This window comes from Dipodomys spectabilis, unplaced genomic scaffold (assembly GCF_019054845.1).
Source record: "Dipodomys spectabilis isolate Male_0828 unplaced genomic scaffold, ASM1905484v1 ptg000436l, whole genome shotgun sequence".
Lineage (NCBI taxonomy): Eukaryota > Metazoa > Chordata > Mammalia > Rodentia > Heteromyidae > Dipodomys > Dipodomys spectabilis.
In genome coordinates, this window is record NW_024871113.1 from 964,055 (window position 1) to 971,091 (window position 7,037).

The window sequence follows — 7,037 nt, forward strand, 5'->3', positions numbered from 1 at the left end:
TACCATCCTGAGGAAATGCATTGAAAAATTCATTATTTTTGCTATGCTTTTAAAGAAAGACTCTGATCCTGGAGGGGAAATTTTGTCTATAGAAAGAGTTTCAGGATTGTTGTAATAAAATAATAATATTATCACACTAGAGATGGTTTGATGGAAAAGGGCCTTTGGGTGTTTTGGCTTGGTCCCTAACTAAATCAACACAAAACTTCTACTGACCTAATTATTCTTGAATTTAGCATGCCTACTATTTACTGTAATTACCTCATCAGGAAAGCTGTTTAGCCGTCTGTTTTTCCTCATGCTGAAAAGGTTCCCTTTTACTTCAAAAATGAGTTTTCTTCCTCTTAGGCTCACTTGTTTGGGTTATTTATATCCAAGATAAATACTATTTCTCACTTAGTAGCTGTTTAAGACAGAGTTGTGCCTTCCAATACATGTACACTACTCTCTGCCCAGACGGTTAACTTCAGGGGGAGTGCTCAGTCCCAGAGGGCCCAGTATGACCCGGCATTTGTGCTCAGTGTAAAAGTATTTAGGTAATGTGTTCATTTCCTGACCTGCTCAGTATCATTTCTTTGGCAAAATATATCTACTTCCCTCAAATTTTTCCCATCTGTTGCAATCTTCAGCCTGTCTATTACTTTCCTTTGATCATTTTTAGTCTGGATGTCATTTCCCAAAAACAATGCATGTACACACTCATATAAAATAAGAGAATAAATAACATCTGTCTTTGCATATAAGATATGAATACATGCACAGATTCTTATCTTTATGTCTATCTCTATGGTGACAAAATAGTTGATCTTGTTTTTTTATATAAACAGAGAAGTGACTTTTCTGGTTGTAGTTTTGAAGGGAAAGGACTTGGAATAGTAGAAGACAATTTGCATTTCCTCCTCTCTCTCTCTCTTCCTCCTTCCTTCCCTCCTTCCCTATCTTCATGTGTGTGTGTGTGTGTGTGTGTGTGTGTGTGTGTGTGTGTGTGTGTGTGTGCCAGTCCTGAATCTTGAATTCAGGGCCTGGGTGCTGTCCCTGAGCTTTTTAGCTCAAGGCGAGTGCTCTACCATTTGAACCACAGCTCCACTCCTAGTTTTTTGGTGGTTAATTGGGGATGAGAGTTTCACAGACTTTCCTGCTTGTGCTGGCTTTGAACCACAATCCTCAGATCTCAGCCTCCTCTGTAGATAGAATTACAAGCGTGTGCCACTAACGCTAGGCTCCTTCATTTTCCTCCCTTCTCCGGATCTAATTCTGGGATAATTTTCAGTTTGTTCTTTTAATGAATTCATACTTGTTTCCTCTTTGTCTCCAAATAGCATTGCTAGCTTATCCTCTTGAAAGATGTTGACATTCAAGAAACCATCAAACTGGGTATCAGGCATTTGTAGGCTCATTCTGGATTCCAGGTGGGGATTTGAGGCTCAACAAATGAAAAGCCCTATTTTAATATATTTGCCTGCTCTTGTTTTCTCACTTGACTTCCCAATCTAATTTCTTCACTGCCAGGAGTTCTCACTCATATCACCATTTAAAATTTAAAAGCAATATATATTTAAATGCAAAACAATGTGCGTATGTAGGGACTGCTACCGTGGAAAGTATGACAGTGGGTTTCATTTCAGAGAGTTCTGGATGAGCTCCCGAGTAGTAGAGCCAGAAGTAAGAACTGTTAGCTCATTCCAAATGACTGGAAATAAAACAACTATTATTTCCCATCTGATCACAGTGCTGTGTCTTTCCACGTTAGGAAAATTTCAGTTTTATTCATTTGCTTCTTGTCATCTATTTTTTTTTGTAGTCACTAGGATTGTATGAATAATACACAAAACACCTTCCAAGTGAACAGTAGGAGAAATGGTAAACCACCTATTGTCATATTTTGAGGAAACTGGGAAATTCTATTAATAATCTAAATGCATTTTAAGTTCTTAAGAATCTCCTGATGGATTGAAAACACCCTTCTGAAATCTTACCAGTCTCTGGAATAATAAAAAAAATCAAATGGGGAATTTTCCCCTCATCATTTTATTTTATCACTCAGGAATATGCAGCATGGTGATCAGTTCCACAGAACTGGCCACTTGTACAACCTTCTGCCACAAAGGCTAACAATGAAGCAAAATGTGACGAGCTCAATCAAAATAGAAAACTGCTTTCCATGATGCAGTATGAATACTTACCAAGAATGTTTATACATTTTGTATTAGTAGTTGCTGGAATACACAAGTAAGCTTGTGTCTAGAGTCTATAGCTAAAAGATGCCCCGGTAAAGGAAGTAGAAAATGTGAAATGAATCTGGAGAAAACTGATAGAGGGGGTGACTTTCAGCAAGAAGCACTGGACACTTAGATGAGCACATTAAATTGTAACTCCTTTGTACAACCTTCTGAAATTCAGAAAAACAAAAAGTGTGCTCCAAGAAAAATATCGAATTATTCCAACACTGAGAAAGAATAATGGTCTATAAAATAGGTAACTTTGAATGTACCTTTCTATTGCATTTTTTTCTGTTATTGTTATATGTTTTCAAAAACTTAATATTCTTCTGTTTTCTATGGAAACAATGCCAGCAATCTATCTTTGACATGCATTAATTTTCTTCTAGGAATCTCAAAACTGATATAGTGTGATATATGTGACAGTGGAAATGTGTGTATAGTGGCCCCCTCTAGGGGGTATGTCATCCACATACTTGAAAAATTATGTCTATGTGAATAAACAGAAATGAAATCATATCTTAAATGTTCTGTGAAAATTCAGTATAATGTAACACCCATGGGTATTGCTTTTAACTGAAACCTGCCTCAATAAGGTAGTTATGTTCACAGACCCACTAGATTTATAGATGGAGATTTTTTTTAAGCACTTTGTTCTCTGTAGAGATAACCATGTGGAAATACTGGTAATACTAAGACAAGAAAACTGGAAAGATATGCTAGGATCAACATAGTTTTGCAGCTTTCTGAGACGATGTTGAAAATGAGCAACATGGACAGTTGTAGTGGAAAAGCAAAGATGTGCTCACCTGGCTCTGCTTTCTCCTTCTTTCTCCTTTTCCCTTTTCCTTCTTTCTCTTGCTTCTTCTTTGGAGTTGTTTTGTCAAGGAGTACAGACTTAGTGTGTTACTGAATTTATACAAAGGGGCTTCCTAAAGCAGGGGGCGGGGGTGAATCAATAAGCCCCAAATTTGTAGCTGAATATAACTACAAAGTGTTAGAGTGTCTACAGGATCAGACCTTAACATGGAGGCCCATTCCCCTATGGAAATAGGGGAAATTTTAAATCATTTCCTCCAAAGTCAGGAATTAAACAAGTGTTCACTTTTCCCACTATTATTCAGTATAGTCCTGGTATTCCTTGCCAGAACAATAAGGCAAGAGAAAGAAATAAGGAACTGAAATAAGGAAGGAAGAAATCAAATTATCCCAGTCTGCAAATGACATATGATCCTAAACTTAAAAGACAGCAAAGATTCTGCCAAAAACTCCTAAATATGATAAACACGTTCAGCAATGTAGCAAGATTTAAAAAATCAGCATACAAAAAATTACTTATGTAATTGTAACCCCTCTGTATATCACTTTTACAATAAAATAAAATTCAATTAAAAATTTAGAAATACTAGGATATACTAGAAATACTTTGATAGGAAATTTGCAGAAAATTAGGAAAATGTATATGACACTGTCCAGAATTAATGTATGGGAAAGCCTTCATTCAACAATAAGGTATACAAGGTTTTATGAGCAATCGTAGAACAGACTGTCTGCTATTTCTTAATGCAGCTAGAAAAAAAACATAAGGAAGAAATAATATCAATTCTAATATTTTCCAGGTCTTAAAAATTATACTTTGTTTTGATTACTTCTTTTATTCTAAATATTCTACTTCTCACTAGAATTACCTGTTGATTGTCATATTGATTTTTTATATGTTTAAGTTACAGGCCACATAAAGCCTGGATCTATTTAAACAGATGAATCACATGTTGAAAACCTGAATAACAAAAAAAATATGGGCATAAAACGTGTTTTACCAGGAAAAGAAATCCATAGCTCCTCTCAATGAATAATCTGATTAAGAATTCAGGAAAACAACTTCATTCTCACTAACCTTTAAAAAAATACCTAGATAGAAACTTAAGCAAGGAGGTGACAACCCTCTCCAATGAAAACTATAAAACTCGGAGGAAAAAGTCTTGAAGAAGATACAAGAATAGGGAAAGACCTCCTCATTCATGAATTGGCAGAAATAATGTCATGAAAATGTCAATACTAATAAAAGCAATCTACAAATTCAATACATACTCATCAAAGTCCCTGTGATATTCTTTGTAGAAATAGAAAAATCAGTCCTAAAATTTATGTGGAAGCATAAAAGGCCCAAAGCAATTCCTAGTAAAATGAATAATCAAATATACTATAAAACCATAGTCACATAAATAGCATGGCACTAGCATTAAAGCAGACATGGAGACTAATGGAGCAGAATATAATACCCAGAAATAAACCCACCTAGATACAGCCATTTGATTTTTGACAAGTGTGTGAAACATATCTACTGGAGAAAAGACAGCATCTTCTACAAATAGTGCCAGGAAAACTTGTAATACATATGTGGAAGACTGAAACTAGAGTCCATTTCTCACCCTGTATAAAAATCAGCTCCAAACAGATCAAAAGTCTTAATGTCTCTCCACCGAGCGATCTTGTCAACTGCTTTTAGTTGGGAGCCCTCCTTCATCTAAGACAGGAAGATGGTGAAGATGGCCAAGAAGATGAAAAAGTCCCTGAAGTCGATCAACTCTAGACTCTAACTTGTTATGAAAAGTGGAAAGTACGTGCTGGGGTACAAGCAGACTCTGAAGATGATCAGACAGGGCAAAAGGAAGCTGGTCATCCTCGCTAACAACTGCCTGGCCTTGAGGAAATGTGAAATAGAATACTATGCTATGTTGGCAAAAACTAGTGTCTATCACTACAGTGGCAATAATATTGACCTGGGCACAGCATGTGGAAAATACTAGAGAGTATGCACACTGGCTGTCATTGATCCAGGTGATTCTGATATCATTAGAAGCATGCCAGAACAAACTGGAGAAAACAACAACAACAACAACAAAAGTCTTCATATAAGATCTGCAACTTAAGAGCTTCTGCAGGGCAAATGACATAGCTAGCAAGATCAATAGAAAGCCCACAGATTGGGAGAAGATCTTTACTAGCCATACAACGGACAAAGGTCTCATATCTAAAATATACTTGGAACTCAAAAAATTAACCCCCCCCCAACAACAAATCCTCAAAGAAACAACTGCCCAATAAATAAGTGGGCTAAAGACTTGAAGAGAAACATCTCTGAAGAAGAAAGAAGGATGGCCAATAGACACATGAAGAAATGTTCAACATCCCTAGCCATAAAAGAAATGCAAATCAAACCAACATTGAGATATCACCTCACCCCAGTTAGAACAGCAAAAATCAAGAACTCTAACAACAACAGATGCTGGAGGGGATGTGGACAGAAGGGAACCTTACTTCATTGTTGGTGGGAATGTAAACTTGTTCAACCACTTTGGAAAGCAGTATGGAGGTTCCGCAAAAGACTTCACATAGAACTCCCCTATGACCCAGCAATCCCGCTTTTGGGCATTTACCCAAATGTTTACAAACAAGACCACACTAAAGCTACCAGCACAAGAATGTTTATTGCAGCATTATTTACCATAGCTAAGATATGGAACCAACCCAGATGCCCCTCAGTAGATGAATGGATCAAGAAAATGTGGTATATATACACAATGGAATTCTATGCCTCCATCAGAAAGAATGACATTGGCCCATTTGTTAGGAAATGGAAAAACTTGGAAAAAATTATATTAAGTGAAGTAAGCCAGGCCCAAAGAAACATAGGTCTCCCATGGTTTCCCTTATTTGCAATATCTAGTATATGTATGAGTCAAGCGGAAAAGGTCAGATAATGTGATGTCAGGAAAATGAACCCTTAGATATGTATTTTAATGTTTTTTTTCTTTCATGCATGTGTTTCTAACGCATTTATAAGATTATCTCTTTGTTGCTTTGTATGTCCCTCCCCCACAGTATAACCCCTGCTTTCACTATATTTGATGTCAGTATAACTTGTGGAGGAGATGGGGAAAAACCAGTTGTTTAAGGATACAGGTGGACCTGTTGCAACAATGAGAAGTACAAGTTGTCATGTCCAAAACGAGCTTTACAATGTTGGTGCGGGGGGGGGGGGGGGGGGGGGGGGGAACAGAAGGATTGGGATTGGGGAGGCTGGGAAGGGATGTGAAGGGTAAACCAAAGGAGGAGGCTGCAATGCTTGGTAAGAAATGTACGCATTATCCTGCCCATGTAATTGTAACCCCTCTGTACAGTATGTTCACAAATTAAATTAAATTAAATTAAAAAAAAAAGATCTGCAACTTAGAAGCTACTACAGGAAAACATAGAAAGACACTGGAACTTATAGACAATAGCTAACTATCTAAGAATCCAATCACCCAGGAAGTAAGAGCAAGAATTGATAAAGGGAACTACATCAAATTAAAGCATTTCTCCACAGCAAGAGAAATAATTACCTGAATCAAGAGACACCCCACAGAATGGGAGAAAAATCTTCACTAGTTATTCAATTAATAAAGGATTCATAGCCATAAGATACACAGAACTCAAAAAAATTAAGCACTAAAGTAATAATCTTATTAATAAATGGAAAAATGATCCGAATAGGTAGTTCTTAGAAAAACAAATGGCTAATATATACAAGATATGTTCACCATCCTTAGTATAATTGAAATACAAATCAAAGCCACCCAAAAATTCCATATTACTCCAGTCAAAATGGCCATCATCAAGAAAACAGCAAATGCTGGTGTAGATGGGGGACAAAAATAAAAATACAACACCTTATACACTGTTGATGAGAAAGTAAACTAGTACAACCATATTCTCCATATTTATCAGAACCTTTTTATTCATTATTTTGAATGGAATAATAATTTTATAGGT

The 7,037-nt window shown here is 36.5% G+C and overlaps 1 pseudogene; it reads left to right on the forward strand.

The window, feature by feature from the left end:
• The first annotated feature begins 4,759 nt into the window (after positions 1-4,759).
• Positions 4,760-5,152, forward strand: LOC122097806 (annotated as a pseudogene).
• Positions 5,153-7,037: the final 1,885 nt, after the last annotated feature.